Consider the following 17,459-nt stretch of genomic DNA (forward strand, 5'->3'; position numbering starts at 1 on the left):
CATAGATGTGGGAAAAGGATATCTGTCGTCCTGTTCATCACCACCGGGGAAATGACTCATGTGTCAAACTTCTGGGGGGGAAGTTGGATTACCACTGAAATCGTCTGGCCCAGGTGGGTTTTCTGATGGTAAGAGAGATCATCAGCCAACACCTAAACCCTCTGAGGTCAGATCACTCCAGAGTGAACCAGATGTTATTGACCTGGTGGATAGGCACCACGCATGCTACCGACAATTCAGTGGCCATAGCAGATGTGCCAGGAATATGTGGACAATGTTGGGTGTTGGCCCTTACCTTCCAGATGTTTGAGACAGGGCCTTTTGCTGTTTATCACTGCATGTGCCAGGCTAGCTGGCTTCCCATCTCTCCACAAGAGCACTAGACTACAGGCGTGTCCTACCTCGCCACTTGGCTTTTCACGAGTTCTACTTATCAGAACGCAAGTCCTCGTGCGTAGGTTGCAAGCACCATACCCACTGAGCCATCTCCTTACTCCCGATCTAGACTCACACATACTATTCTGTTACGACTTACCACACTTCCTCAGTGAATAATACTAACCAGCGTTGCCTTCCCAAGTGCTCAACCGACCTCTGCATAATCTAAAGTGTTTAGCTAAGGCCTTGTATGTAAAAGATGTTCCATACATCTTTTTAAATGCAAAAGCACCATTAACATGACTTTCATACTGTATAGATTATATATTGCAGAAGATTCATACTACATATGTCACAGTGAGCATCTACAAGTGTATGTTTTAGGAGTTTGCAGACTACAACGGTGTGGTCAAGCCATTTGTTATCTCAGTAGTTGTGGATGACCACTGAAACATTCTGCACAGGTTAGTCCGGTTTTCAGTCAGGGTCCACTTGTGACAGATGGACACTTTCTGAGTCTCTCATAATAGTTTTGTCATTTTGTCTGAATGGGGAAAAAACCACAAAAAATGAATTCAATATGCAAATGCAAACCATTCACCGTATAAGAGAGAGGCAGTGCAGTGTGGACGAGGACCAGCAGGAGAGCTGTCCTGGGAGGCAGTTGGGTATCTGAAGGAGAGAGAATGGCTGAGCTGAGAGAGGGAGAGAGAATGGCGGTCAGCTCAGGGTGAGTTGGGGTGGGGGTGGGGGGGCGCTGCCCAGGGGAATTCTGACAGGGGAAGGCATGTGATTCCATATAGAGGCACATAATGAATAATCACAAGTGTCTCTGTGGCACCCTTCACCTGTGCCGTTATCCATAAAGCATCCTTACAAATACACTGATCACATGGTGTGTCTCAGTACAACTTCGTTGCCACTGAAGCTTGAATCTCATGGAATTTTTACATATTATGAAACAGTCCTGCTTTTTTTTTTAATTAAAAAAAAACACTTGAAAATGAACCTTGGCATTCTCAGAGAATTAAGAAAAGAAGAAATAAAGGAAAGAAATGAGTGTTCCTAGGTATAGTAGAGGAGAACGTTTATTGTAGATAAAATGGGGGAACATAGCCAGAGGCAGGGACATCTGGGGTAGTCTCGAGTGAGCATGACCCTGACCCATGTGAGGAGAGGGGAAGAGGGGAGGGAACAGGATGGGGGAGGGAGGGAAGAGAAGAAAGGGGCAGCCTGGGCCAAGACACTGGCCAAGAGGGTAAAAGGCAGATCAAAAGAGCCGGGTAACCAAAATGGCTGGATTATATAAGGAAGGGCAGCTGGGGGAAGGGAAGCTCAGTGATGGGCTAAAGAAGTTTAAGGTAGGGGGCTGCTAGCCATACCCTCTAATAGATAGGGACCGAGGGATGCTGGGAGAACCTGATGGCCAGGTCCATTCTGATAAGTTAAACAGGCACCTCAGCTTTTGTCCTCAGTCTGAGAACTAGTGCTTGGTACCCTGTTTTCCTAGGGTATAGTGTTTGCTGACACACAGAGATAACAGTGTTGGGCAGAGGACCAAGATCCGAGGGAAAAGCAACCTCATCAGTTTGGAGGCCCAACAAGAGTCATCTTCTTGATGGCTGAGTGGGACCTGGGAGGTGTGAGATGATACAGTGACTGAAAAGCACACGCCCACTGCTAACTAGGCTTCCTGTACCTCCAAGGGGTTCAGTGTCAGAGAGAAAGGTCAGACGAAACAAGCCTTAGAAACAGACGGGGGCTGGGCATGTGTCAGGACTGGAACCATGTTCTAACTAGGTCAGGTCAGGACATCTAGTGGTAGGTATTCTTGAGTTCTCCCTCAAGAAGATGCTCCAAGAGAACACGGTACCACTGACTGGGCTTTAATGCAGCTGACCGACTTCAGGACAGACGTAAGGAAATGACTTCTCTAGTGGGACAGCAAAGCCAGGTCAGGAAGCCTCCTCTACAAATTCCTTCAAACAAACGGGCTCTGGATTTCTTTTCCTTCCAAGTTTAATTACTGTGTGCTGTCACCGGTCCCTCCTGCCTCCTGCCCAACTCTCTTGATTGTACAGTCAGATCACATGATCTAAATGGCCCTGTTCCTGCCCATCCCAACCTAATTTAAATCCTACTTGAAACCATGGAGCATTTTCTTTCTTCTATCTTTTGCTCCTAACTTCACACAGCACCCCGAGACCCCAGTCTGCAACGACTTGGTGCAGTCAGAGAACAGATTGTATTTGCCTCAGTTCCTTAACCTTGTTGAAGTCGCACATGTGCGTCAATAAAACACAACGCAGCCTCAAGCCCCCGAGGTCTGTTTCCTACGCGTCGTGCGCGATCTCAGCCTGGCTCCCCTACGGGGTTTACCACATTTCCTGGAACATGGTGTCTTGGTGCAATGCCTACCTCCTTCGACCCCATCGGTCTCCTAACCTTGCAGGAGCCGTTCAGCCTTTGCAGCTGAAGTTACTCGACCCGGGCAAACATTGGGGACTGATTTGCACCTTGCAAACTTGCTTAGCACTTAAAGCAAGGGGTTTTCCAAACCGACTCGACTCACTGTCCTGGTTTGTAGGCTTAAATTATGAAGCAATTAATATACAGCACATAAAACTGTCCGGTCTGTTTGTTCTTGCTGTCATATAGTCAGTAATGATGGCGGGGACTGACTAATGAACGGCCTGAGGATCTGTGTATACAGACACGGCAGGGAGGTGGGGGTGGGGATGGGCATAACAGATATAGACGCTCATGCCTCTTCAAGAGCATCCCCCTTCATTTCCTAAGTCTTCTCTCATAAATGGCTCAGGTCTCCCCCACTCTCTCCCCCTCTCTTTTTTCTTTCTCCTTTCTTTTCAGACCTTTATGAAATTTAAGCCCTGTTTCTCATTTCATTGCAAACTCTTTAAGGAAAGACATTTTTCATACTTCAGACTTGCCCCAATCTCTCCTTAACCAGCTCCGTGCTCTGCGTTGTATCTCCCGTGGCTGGCAGGCTTCCAGCGACAATCCTTAAAAATCCCTTTACAGTTTTAAAGGAGAATACAAGCTCTCACTTACCGCTGGATGGAATCAGAAAATAGAGCTTAAGGCCTTGACAGGCCTGGATATTTTTTTGAGGCCTAAGTCTGATTTATGGCGGTAGCCAGCAAACCAGGCTGGTGAAATATTTGCTGCTGCTCCCAGGGATATGGAAAAATGAAGTGTGAAGTTCTGGGGAGAGCGGGCCACAGCCTTCCAGTCACTAAACACTCCCACCAAGTTGGCAGGGGAACAGAGTCCTGGGCTGCAAGATGAACCTCAAAGGAATAGAAGAGGAGAAAAGGCCCGTGCATCGCGTCAAAATACTGCCAAGGCTTAGCGCTGGCCGTACGTTGTGTGACACAGGGTGGGATGTTTACGAGGGGCTTTAGGGAGGAAAGAGAAGAGAAGTAGTTTCTTCCTCCTTTATTTATTCTGTTTTCTTTACAGCTCCCCTGTAGGGGTTTCTGTGCAAGCAAAGAAATTAAGGCAGCAACAGGAATGTAGGAAGTCAGTTAAGCCCCCTCCATAAAATTGCTCTGATTGAAAAATATGCCCTGATCAGAGAGAGAGCTCTGGCTTGCCTTGGGGCTTGTAGCTTCTAAAATGGGGAGACAGACACACAACTTCCCTAGCCCCTGGGTCCCCTGACCTGTGAGCATGGCATTCTGGGGTGTGCATTCCCACAGAAAGGGAATTTCCTAGAGATAGAAGGGAGGTGGGTTTTCCCCTCAGAATATTCTCGAAATGAGTCACCACAAACACACGCCAGGTGAAACTCTTGGTGTTTCCCCCCCCTTTTCATTACTTACATAAATAAGTAAATAAATATTAGAATATCTTTTTTTAAAGTTTTTTTTTTTCAGGTTTATGAATACCCGTTCTCCTCAAAGAACTTTGTCTACCGGCCGGTGTTATTCACACCGGAGAAGGGCAGGCGATGTTCTGTGGACCCACTGTTGGTTTTTTTGTTGTTGCTGCTGTTGTTTCCTAAAGTGAGAAAGAAAATAAAAATCTGTGTTGCAGGCTGATATATTTGATAAACCAAGGCTAGAAAGGGCAGACACGGAAAACACGCAGCTCACTTTCTTCCTCATGATAACTTATCCATGAGAGATCAAGTTCACATTTCCGTTCATCTCGAGATCTAAAATCAGCCTCCACCCTCTTTGGCCTACCAGATGGAGTTTTGTGTTTCAGTGAGGTGTCTGAGTCAGTTAGGGCAGTGTCAGCAATTACAGGAATATTTATTTATACCCACGAGTAGTCATCCCCCTGCCTTTCACTAATCACTAAAAAACACACCTATTCTCACTGGAAGAGACTCCTACAGGCCTACTCCGACACCCCACAAAAACTATCTCACCCATTCATTCCCTTATCAAACAGCTAAACCTTGAGATAATTGAGGTCAAAAAACACTTATGATGTCTGCCATGGGCAAGGAGAATGGGGTGGCAAGGGCTGGAGTGGGTGACAGAAATCAGTTTGACAGAGGGGGGAACTGCACTGCAATCCGTTTGCTGTTCGAGAAAGCTGACTCTCTAAGATTACAAACAAGCCGGTTGCTTCTTCCCACCCCCACCCCCCTTTAAATATGGTCACAGGAGAGCTGGAATCCTGTGCAGAGAAGCTAAGGGGCCTCCTTGCTCCTCAACACAGTCACAGGAACTCTAGTTTGAACTGCAAATGTCTGCCTTGAGAGAGGGTGCACCCCTACAAGGCAGGAGTCTTGGCTGCAGATGGGGAAAAAGAGGCCGGGGTGGGGGTAATCTGACCATAAAGTAAGGAAGCCTGAAGCTAAGAGTCCCGATCAGTCAGGCCCCTGCTTAGTCTCAGGACATAGCAGAGGCTGAATCGCAAGTCCCTTAGCCCCTGAGCCCACAGGGTCACTATGAAGTACCGTTTAAGACACAAGATCACAACAGCAGCTCTAATTTGAAGGGGTCTTGGGTACAGACTACTGAGCGCTTAGCGCTCTTGGAAACGCCTGCGTTCCATCCTTAGGGAACAGATCTCTGCTCTGGGAAAGTCTGACATGAAAGGCACGAGGGAGCAAGCAAGGTGGCTGGACCTCCTGTGTGGCTGCCCTAGTGCTAAAAGCCATTCTGGAGGGTTCTTCCCTCCGTGGTGACTTGCCTCACACATGCAGGCTTTAAAACAGACGCCCGTCATTCGAATATTTTAGCAAATGGCCTGGCTTCCCTCCACTAGCAAAATGAAAGTGAAGGTGAAGTCATTTGGGGGCCACTAGAGGAGAGTTCTCACCCACCATGGCTGCCCACAGATTTAAATGTCTCACAGGAGACCCAATTAAACAGTAATGAGACCCCAATTCACCAAAGCATCGTATTTTCTGGTCTTTTTCATCACTCACTCTACCCAGCAATTTAATGATGAGTTTAGGATATGATGTCTTCCCGCAGGCACGGTTCCCACCTCTTCTGTGTTTATTATACTTGGGTCCCGGAATTTAGATGGCTCAAGTGTCCGAAAAGAGCATAGTGGGTTTTTCTAACCAAGTTACTCATTGCTTTCTGCACAAACTTTGGTTTTGCTGTGACACAAAGTTATTGGATAGAAGGCTTATAGGAGCCTGGTCCGTCATTTGATGGAAGTGAGCCTTCAAGATGGCCCCTGTGATACGTTGCCAAGGAAAGGCCCCAAATCCTGTGGGGCACAGCAGGTGAGTCTCTGCTCCAAAATAAATCCTGTCTTGTGTCCTGAGGTAGACGTGTACCCCCCCACCCCCTCTCTGTGGTGTGTGTGTGTGCACGTGTGTGTCATAGCCTAGGGGTTGACTTTGGGAGGCACTCTCAATTACTTGCACCTCATTTTTACTTTTGAGACAGGGTCTCTCGTTGAGATGGGAACTTATTTTGCTAGGCTGAGTGGCCAATGAGCTCTAGGGACCTGCCTAGCTCTGTATCCCCAGTACTGAGGCTATTGGAATGTGTCACCGTGTATGCCTTTTACTTAGGTGCTAGGGATCAGAAGTCAGGTCTTCATCAAATGAGCCATCCCTCAGCCCAAAGTGTCCATCTCCCCCGAGGCACCTGGAAATTCCTGCAGGAGATACCTTAGGTCTTGACTGCTAAATCTTCACTTTCTAGGCACACCCAAGTTCAGCACCCTTAGAACGCACCTCTAGAGTGCCTAACCCTCCTTCCCTTCACAACCGTCCTTCTCAGAGTCCTTTCTTTGGCTCCTGACCCTTAAAGACGTCCTCCAGTTTATCACAGGCTCACCATAGGGCATTGCTGTGGGATCTGCATTATCTCCCGAGTCTCTCATCTGTGGGATCTTTTGAGAGGCATTTCTCCCAAGGGAGAGTTTCAGGGGAAGAAAGCAATGAGCTTCAGGGACAGACTTTTCTGAAAAGAGGCAGAATGTCCATTTTTTCCCTTGACATAGAGACCCCCAATGAGTGTGTGTGTGTGTGTGTGTGTGTGTGTGTGTGTGTGAAAACCAGCCACCCACCTACTCATCCATCCATCTGCCTGTGAGGAACAATTACAATTCTGAAGCAAGGCCCCTCCACCCATTCTGCCCTCCAGGGGAACACATAGCATCACACTGATTTGAGTTGAAAGACGAAACTCCAGTATCTCTGAGGAGAGTGAGCCTGGCTTGGCTAATTGGGTTGACAGCATCACTGCCATGCTGTCTAGGTTGTTCAGCAGACACTTCCCACAACTGAACAACGTAATCTGTTCGCAAACAGAGTACTGCACAGACTGCCAGGCGGCAGGTCCTCTGTGACATCGAAATGCATTGTGAGGAAATTGAGATGTCATCTTAAAGCTGCACAAATATTCTTCTAGAGTGTCGGCAAACAAATCATTAAGGGATTTGGAGGAAGGCTAGAGGCAGAGGCAAGGCTCGTGCCTAAGGAAAACTTAGGATTGTGCGGAAGCTGGGTCTTGAGAGATAGCTCAGAGGTCAAGAGCACATACTGCTCTTGCAGAGACCCAGAGCTCCCAGGAACTATATTCGGCTGCTCATAGCTTCCTGTATCTGTTGCACCCTGGAGCCTGACACCCTCTTCTGGACTCTATGGGTACCTGCACTCATGCGCACACCCACACACAGATACACATGTATAAACATAATATATATGTATATATATATTTAAAATAAATATATAGCTTAATTTTTAAAGAGAAAGGTAGAAATCAGAAGAGAGGGGAAACTAAAGAGAAAAATGGTGTGTACAGAAGCTGAGGCTACGTCAGTCAAGGCCTGTGACAGCACCTGCATCTGTCTAACCCCCCCCCCCCTGAGCCTGTGTGGATTTGCTTGATGTTATGTATGCCTTGGTGAACTGTCTGTCCTCTCCCGGACAAGAGAATATGTTAATCGCTCAGGTAGGTTTCTCCATGGGGATACATGATTTCTAGCAAGGGGCTGGTCACCGTAACACATGCCTGTAATTCCAGTGTTGGAGAGGCTGAAGCAGAAGGATTACTGCAGATATAGAGGTCATGTTGGATTAGATGGTGTGGTGAGTTCTGGGTCAGCCTGGGTTATCTAGAGTGAGACCTTATTTCATAGAAATATCTATAGAGAGTAACTGTCAGTGAGAGTTTATAGAACTCAGGCAGTTTTTAATTAATTACTTAATGTTTGTATACACACACGAGTATGTGCAGGTGTATAGATGTGCATGTGTATAAGTGTGCAGGTGTATAGATGTACATGTGTATAAGTGTGTAAGTGTGTAGATGTGCATGTGTATAAGTGTGCAAGTGTGTAGATGTGCATGTGTATAAGTGTACAAGTGTGTAGATGTGCATGTGTATAAGTGTGCAAGTGTGTAGATGTGCATGTGTATAAGTGTGTAAGTGTGTAGGTGTGCATGTGTATAAGTGTGCAAGTGTGTAGATGTGCATGTGTATAAGTGTGCAAGTGTGTAGATGTGCATGTGTATAAGTGTGCGAGTGTGTAGATGTGCATGTGTATAAGTGTGCAAGTGTGTAGATGTGCATGTGTATAAGTGTGCAAGTGTGTAGATGTGCATGTGTACACATGTAGAGGCTAGAAGAGGGTATCAGCTCCCACAAAGCAGGACTTATAGGTGTTTGCAGGGTGCCTAGCTGGTTACATGGGTGCTGGGATCTGAAGGCTGGTCTCCATGATTAGACAGCAAGTACTCTTAACCACTGAGTCATCTCTCCGGCCCCTCTTTAAATCTAGTTATAAAAGACATTTCCAACTTGCTTACCAAATCACTGACCTTATCTGTTCATTTAACTACTTGCTTTAGAGTAGGCTGTGCGGATAGTCTGTGTATCAGGCAGGTGGTTCCAAAGTTGGGCAGCGAAGTGTTGCATGCTGGCCCTAGAGCATGCAAGCTGAGGTTCCTTAAGCAAACACTTCATAAAACAGACATTTCAGACACTTCGAGCAGCAGCCAACACACAGCAAAGGATGCACAATTTAGTGCCCGCGTAATGCCCGAGGTTGCTGCCTAATTTACTGCTATCTGGCCTTTGCTACGCCCTCATTAATCTGTCAGCTGAATGAGCTCTAATTATGTATCTTGTAACCTAGCATGCTATAGCACACCGTGTTTGAGGGGAGATAGATCTTCAAGATTTACTGCATAATTGCTGGTAATCTCAGGGGATCTCCAAAACTGGAGGGAAAAAAATCTGCCTTCTCCCAACTACCAGGAATGCCATCCAAGGCCAAGAGAAGCAGATACACAAGGCAGGAGGAGCTGCCGTTTAGTTCATGATTCAGGGCAAGCTCAAAGCCTGCAAAACAGGAGTCATCTTGCCATGCGGCTTTAATCTGGGCAGCCCAGAGCCAGGTGTGCCTCTCTTGTTTTCTTCTGAGTGATTGATAAGAAGCTTCATTCTGATCTCCAAATGCTCTCCTCTTCCCTTGAGTGGGCTAGACCATTTGGGGGATGGATATGGAGGTGAGGAAGAGGACTTGGAGGAAGAGAAGGGATTTGGAGAGTACTGCTTTTTGCTTGTTAAGAGGATCTCTGTTAATAGTCCTCAAAGTCCTTGGGGCTAGAGTAATGGCTCAGTGTGTAGAGTACCTGCTTTGCAAGCAGGAGGACCTGAGTTCAAACCATAGACCCTGGGTGTGGTGTCATGAGTTGGGGATGCAAGAGTTAAGGGGCAGAGAATCCCTGGGCTTCACCAGCCAAGCTTATCAAGAGCAAGATGAATTGGTGAGCTGCAGGGCTCGAAGTCTTCCTCCAGTCATTACATGCATCACATACAAGTCCTTGCACACTTATGTTCACACTTATGTTCACTCCTGTATACAGACATGCACACACATACACACCACATATACACACACATACACACACGTTCACACACATAAACACACAGAGACACACACACAGACACATACACAGACACACATATACACATACATACACACACACATAAACACACATTCACACACATAAACACACAGGGACACACACAGACACATACACAGACACACATATACACATACATACATACACACACACATTCACACACATACACAGAGAGAGACACACACACAGACACACACAGACACAGACAAACACATACATGCACATAGAGACAACACACACAGACACATACACAGACACACAAACACACACACACACACACACACACACACATTTTTAAAAATCCTGTCAGGTATTTGTTGGAATCCAAATTTAAATTTTTATTACATTTATTTATTTACATTCTCTCTCTCTCTCTCTCTCTCTCTCTGTGTGTGTGTGTGTGTGTGTGTGTGTGTGTGTGTGTGTGTCTGCTGGGAGATCTTTGAATTCCGGGGAAATCTGGAATCTCCAGTCTTTTCCCATCAGCCTCCTTCCTTGCCTGTGTTCACTGATCTCTCAAACACAGGCTTCCCACATTCCTCCTTGGTGTTCTCACCTGAACGTCCGGCCCTCCTTCACACCTCTGCATCACCAGCAGGGTTTGGACAAGCCCTAATGATAAACAGCTTTTAGGCCCATTAGAATGGAGTCGCTCACAGTAGAAAGATTCAGAGCCCACCAGGCCTCAAGGAACCTGCGGGCCTCCAGGTGGGAGGAGGTGCTGGTGTGCACTTCCTCTCTGGGAAGCACAGCCGTAATGACCTTGGGACATCTCGTCAAACCAAACATTTTTCAAAAGGGCAAGGAAACACATCTCCATCTCACCAGGCACTCATTTTTCTTCTTGTCCTTTAGTCCTAATGATTAGTGTCACAGAAATGACTTCAGAATGTGATTTTGATCTCCACAGAAGGACAGACTGTATAGGCTGACTTCCGGTTTTTGTATTAAACCTCAATCACTTTTAGTCCAGTTTCTTTTGGGCTCATCTTAGTAGCACTCACATAGAAAGGAAAACACTTCACTCCACTGCAATGCTATGGACTAAATAAAAAATACCAAGCCCTTAGTGTTTGGTGGAAACTCAGACAGGCCCCCAGGCACTGGTGAAAAGGATCACGGGATCTTTAAATGACCCCAAACATATAAGACTTTGGGTTTTATGGACAACCCTTAAATTCTCTGCCAGCAGCCCCTGACTTTCCTTTGACCACATCGGAAACCGAGTTCTCCAAACAGAAACTGAAGCCATGATACGTTCTGACACTTTGGTGATATATCTCTCAGAATATTATAAACTGGGTAGCTAAGTTTTTCATTGCCTTAGAGACGTCCACAGCCAGAGATCTAAGGACAGAAAGTTCACGTCTCTCTCCATTAAGAAATTCAATTCACATTTTACCCTGCCTCGGGCTTTGATTAATATTCTGGAGTCATCGGGCAGCCATCTTTAGGATTATAAAAAGTGATTTGTCTAATCTGCATGTCAGTTCCCACTGGGAATCTATGTAGGGGAGGGGAGAAAAAAAAAAAAGCCAAACCAACGCTCCCTGGCTATTGCGTTCAGAGCGTTTTGCCTCGCAGTTGCCTTTGTGTTCCAGCCAGTCGGGCTGAGGAAGGAGCAACGTGATCCATGGAGTGTGGCGTGACTGTTGTCATCATCCGCAGGGCAATTCATCTGCAGGGCTTCACATCGCACGTATCGGTGCTGGAAGTGGCTTTTAATGAAATCTCGAGCAAAATGAAGCTAATGTGAAAAAATGAACTCAGAAACATCTGTTTCTGGTCCCAGCTGGCTGGGGGAACCATGGCTGTGTAGGATTTAGGTCACCACGTAGAGCTCTTGACCCAATGGATAAATTCTGGGAGACCCGATTGAAGGCTGGACTGAAGGGAGACTGGTAGATGTCCTAGGCTTCTGCCCTATCTTCTCTGGGTGTGAACGAGCCTCCCTCTGGCCCAGCTTTTCCTCTCCTTGTAACCGTCAAACCTTCCCACTCTTACAGCCACACGTTTACTTAGATCCTGTGAATTAACCTTCCTTGAACTGGGTTTGTACTTTCCAGTGTAGCTTCCTCTACGAAAGTCATGCTTCCTCCAAGTGATGGTGCGTATCCGTTTAAGGAGGTGTGGCCAAGGTGAAGCTGTCTTTTCCGGCACTCTCTGGGTGCTGTGCCTCACCACAAAGTGTTAAGCCAAGTGGGAGACTTTTGCAGAGATTTGTTAGGGAGATAGTTGGAGCCACCAGGGGTTTTCACACATCTGGGACTTACAGCCCACGTGGCACCTGCTCACTTCTAAACACAGCCTTGGCCTTACCTTTTACCTCAGGAACCTTGCTTTAACTGGTCACTTGGATCAAAAGGCACTGTGGGGGCATGCAAATTGAGCCGCATGTGAGGCTCAAGTACAGGTTGGATGGAGGTCCTTGTGGGTCACTCTTAGGAGTCCCTTCTAGCCTGTGTGTAAGCCAACTTGTAGGATGACTTAAAACAGTCATCGAAGTGGTCTTAGCAAACTTTACTCTCTCAGCCATCTTTGAAAGAAGCAAGCCTAATTGGGTGAAAAGTCTCTTCCTAGTGTCCTGTTTTGCTTTTTTCTCCCTTGGGGGCGGGGTGGGTATCTAGCACTTATCAAATGCTGATATCATATCTCTTTAAAGTTGCCATTTTGCTTTTTTTTTTTTTTTTTTTTTTGAGCTGGGGACCCGAACCCAGGGCCTTGCGCTTGCTAGGCAAGCGCTCTACCACTGAGCTAAATCCCCAACCCCTTTGCTATTTTCTAAACCAAGTCATCCCCGCACCCTGGTTTTCTCCACTGGTTTACAGCTAACCCTTTGATCATGATTTTTCCTCAGCGCTCTTCAGTTCCTTTTTATTTGGGTATCATTTAAACTCCAGGAGAGCATTGAACAGGGGCTAACGGCAAGCCTTTGAGTCCGGTCTGTCTTTGGATCCTGCCTCTGCTATTTGAAACTGAGCTCTAGCTTCTACAGTCTCGGAGGGAGCATGACCAGGTCCCCTTTTCCTTTTCTGTTATTGCTGTGAGGATTAAGTTGGAATTATAGGGACTGGGAAGATGGCTCAGTGGGTAAAGTGTTTGTCCCATAGCGCACAGACATGATGTCAGCACAACCAACACAAAAGCCATAATTCCAGTGCTAGAGGGATGAACAACCAGAGCTCCAGGGCTCACCGTTTAGCTGGTCTAGCCAAAATGGCGGGCTCAAGTGTCGGTGAGAAACCTTGTTTCAAAGTAAACTGAAAAGTGAAGATGCATAGTTGACCTCTGGTCTATACACACACACACACACACACACACACACACACACACACAATTTAAAATACAGGACAACACTGCTTGGTACTTGGAGCATGGGTTATGTACAACAACAACTAAATCTATACTATGTCTGCTCAAGAGAAGGATAGAGTCAGCAGAACTAACCAGACGACAGCATTTATTTCTGAGATCACTCAGTATACACAGACTCTTCAAGTAGGCATCTCCAGAGCCCTGAAGCCCCAGGAGTCCTCAGATGTGGATTAGTAGCTCCATCAGCACTTGCTTCCATCTCAGATATGTGGGTCATGGCTGGCTAGGCAAGCTCTTACATTCTCTGAAATTGGGTCTCTTACCATCACATTGGTCACAATACCATTATGATCGTTACATTAGATGCAAAGTAGAACTGATGGGTGGTCCGGAATTGGAGAGTGGGAAGCCTGTCCATCATTCTCCTGAGTGGGGGTGCTCAAGCTGGCTATGTTATTACACGCAAAACCCCACTGAAGACATATAACAGACTGAGCTCCATTCACAGTGTTTGTCACGGCAGCCAGAGCGGAACAAGCCAGGGAAGCCAGTGGGCTTACTGCTAGATGGAATGAACTTCAGAAAAGCCCAAAGAGTGATCTTGGGAACAAATGAGTATGGAAGACCCAAACTGCAGCCCTTCTAAAGTTGGAGTCCACAAACAAAAGGAACTCGGGGAGGAAAGGGTTTCTTTGACTCCCGTTTTCATGTCCATCCCTGAGGGAAGTGTGTGAAGGAACTCAAGAAGGAGCTGAAGTAAAAACCACGGAACCATTGCTGGCTTCTTCCTCATGGCTTGCTCAGCTCAGCTCAGCTCCTGATGCAGCTCAGGACCACCTTGCCCAGGGTGGCTCCACCCACAGTGGGCTGGACCGTCTCGCATCAATCATTAACCAGGAAATGGCCCCATAGTTGCCTTCAGGTGCACGAGATGTAGTCAAGTAATGGATGTTCATTTCCTCTTCCCAGGTGACTCTAGCCTGTGTCAAGTTGTAAAAACCAACCAAACAAGAAAACTCCAAAACTAACCACCACAGAAAGTAGCAGTAAAAAATGCGCCAACAGCAAACAGCCTTAGTAGCCATTTAAACACCCCTGGGGTTCCCGAAGTGTACACACACATTCAGGAGTACTAGAAAGGGCATTAAGTAGCTGAACAGTTTTGACTAAATATGAAGTATACGAGGTTAGGCTTAAAAACAAGCAAACAGACTGGAGAGATGGCTGAGTGGTGAGCAGCACTTACCACTACTGCAGGAGACCGGGGTTTGCTTTCCAGTAACTGAGTTGAGTGACTCCCAATGACCCAGTGATCCACTCTTCTCTTCTGACCTCCTCAGGCCCCTTCACTCACTCGCATATTCCCAAGGCACACTCATAGACAGGTAATTGAAAATAAAGTCATTTTTTTTTTTAAATAAAGGGATTCAAAACAAAAGAGCAGAGATATCAGCAACACCAACTTAACACTGCTGGGGAGATCAGCTCTGACCGAAGGGTTAAACAAGGAAGTGACCAGGTAACCAACTATGGACCAAAACATCAGCAGCTGAGAGAGAGAGAGAGAGAGAGAGAGAGAGAGAGAGAGAGAGAGAGAGAGAGAGACAGAGAGACAGAGAGACAGAGAGACAGAGAGACACACAGAGAGACACACACAGAGAGTCACACAGAGAGAGACAGAGACAGAGAAGAGAGGAGAGAAGAAACAAGAGAGAGAGGAGAGAGGAGAGAAAGGAGAGAGAAGAAAGAGAAGAGAGAAGAGAGAGAGAAACAGAGACAGACAGAGACACAGAGAGACACACAGAGAGAGAGAGACAGAGACAGAGAAGAGAGGAGAGAAGAAACAAAAGAGAGAGGAGAGAGGAGAGAAAGGAGAGAGAAGAAAGAGAAGAGAGAAGAGAGAGAGAAACAGAGACAGACAGAGACACAGAGAGACACAGAGAGAGAGAGACAGAGACAGAGAAGAGAGGAGAGAAGAAACAAGAAGAGAGAGAGAGAGAGGAGAGAGGGAGAGAGAGAGAAGATGGAGAGACAGACAGAGAAAACATACAGAGAAAGAGAGAGAGAGACAGAGACAGAGACAGAGAGACAGAGAGAGACAGAGACAAAGACAGAGAAGAGAGGAGAGAAGAAAGGGAGAAGACAGAGAGGAGAGAGGCGAGAAGAGAGAAAAGAAAGAGAGAAGGGAGAGAGAGAGAGAGAGAGAGAGTCAGACTCCAGCTTTGCTCTAACATATTAACTGATATGTTCAATTTTCAACAACAAGGAAAAATAGAAATGACATGCGAAGAAGCAGAAAAGCATCACTCATACACCGCAGAAAAGAAAGCAGCCAAACAAGCTGTCTTTGAGGAAATCCAGATTTGGGACCGAGCCGACAAAGACTTCAAAGCAGATATAATAAACATGTTCGAAGAACTAAGGGGATCCATGTTTAAAGAATCAGAGGCCAGCCTGGTGATGATATATCAAATGGAGAGCATCAGGAATCAGACCGGAGCTGTGGAGTTGAAAAGCACAGCAAGGGAAATGAAAAATTTGCTGGAGTCCCTCGTCGGCTGCAGGTTCGAGAAACAATCACGGAGGGACCCCGCAAACACAGAGAGCGAAATGGGAGCCGTAGGGATGATAAAACCCAAGGGAAAGACAATGGCAGGGGTAAAAAATTAACACAGCTCAGAGACTCGCGGGCCACTGTGAGGGCTTCTAACGCACAGCGTGAGGCTCAGGGGCAGGGGCAAGCGAGAGGAGGCGGACACAATATTGGAAGAGCTGAGGGTTGTAAGATCCCAAAATGACAAGATTAATTGAAGTATTCAAGAAAGCAGTGGCACATCCCTATATCCCAAGCAGGAGCTAGAGATGGGCGAGTCAGGAGCTCAAGGACATTTATTTATTTATTTATTTATTTATTTATTTATTTATTTATTTATTTATTTATTTATTTTTAAAGATTCTTAGCAAGTACAAGCCCGGGCTACATGAGCCCCTGCCTCAAAATATACAATGCAATGCAATGCAGTACAACACAATACAACACAACACAACACAATACAATAACAGGGGCTGGGGAGGGGACTCAGTGCTTACGAATGTGCACTGTTCTCACAGGGGCCCCATGTTTAGTTCCTGGCAGCCATGTTATGTGGCTCTCTATGTACTGCCTGCAGCTCCAACTGAGGGGGATCCCACACCTCTGGCCTGAGGAGGCTCCTGTCCTTACACAAACCACATCAACCTCATAATTAGAAAATAAATTAAGATCTTAAGACAACAGCATCAAATCAACTCCGCCAACAAGGAGTATAAGAAAAGAGAGACTTCTAGAGAGAGCCAAGTATGAAAGGCGGAAGAACGAGAGGCTGCAGAACGTCGTCTCGCACATGCAAGAACCATATAGTTATAGACGAATTTCCATCACCAACACTGGAAATCACGTGATTTATGACATTGTAAGAATACTAACACACACACACATGCACACGCGCGCGCGCGCGCATACACACACACACACACACACACACCCAATCAAGTGTATTATATCCAACAAGCTCTCTTTCTAATAAAAAGGTGAATTAAATCCTTTTCTGAGCAAATAATGAGAGCGTTCATTGCTGGCAGACCTACTTTACAAGAAATGTCAATGAAAGTCCTTTGGGTTGGAAGGATAGGACACCAGGAGAGGGACTTGGACCCATAAGAAGAAATTAAAAAATAAAATTCACCGGACAAGGTAACTACATCGATAAATATGGAAACTGTATTTTGTGTTTCCCTTTCCTAATTTTCTTATTAGGTTTAAAGGATAATTACATAAAACAATATGTACAACGCTGAATTGCGTGTATATATAAGGATTTTATATCTCTATCTATAAAGCTTTGTATAAAACATAAAAACGTAATGGATATGAAGTCTATAAAACGTCCTATATGTGTTTATATAATGGAGCAAAGAAGGGGGGTGACGTAGAGCCATATACGCGAGTGAACTTTCAACCTTGCTTTGCATTTTATTAGGACCGACCTGGAGAAGAATTCGACAAACGAAGTTCTGTTCTATGGGATAGGGTCGGGGCATAGCTCAGTCAATCAAGTGCTCGATGCACAAACATGAGGACCAGAGTTTGATCTTCAGAACTTAAGATAAAAGACGTCACGCCAGGGGTGAGTGCTTAATAACCCAGGGCTGAGGAGGCAGGGGCAGGACTCCCCCCAGTCAGCCTAGCCCACTGGGAGAGCATCAGGTCAGTGAAGGACCATCTCCAAAAACAAGACAGATGTCCCCTAAGGAAGGATACCTGAGCCTCATCTTTGGTCCACTCCCAGAATTGTACACGTTAATCCTGAGAGTAACAAGTAAGGCAGAAGTTTAAAAAAGTGTCTTA

The sequence above is a fragment of the Rattus rattus genome, chromosome 4, assembly GCF_011064425.1.
Source record: "Rattus rattus isolate New Zealand chromosome 4, Rrattus_CSIRO_v1, whole genome shotgun sequence".
In the NCBI taxonomy this organism is placed as follows: Eukaryota; Metazoa; Chordata; class Mammalia; order Rodentia; family Muridae; genus Rattus; species Rattus rattus.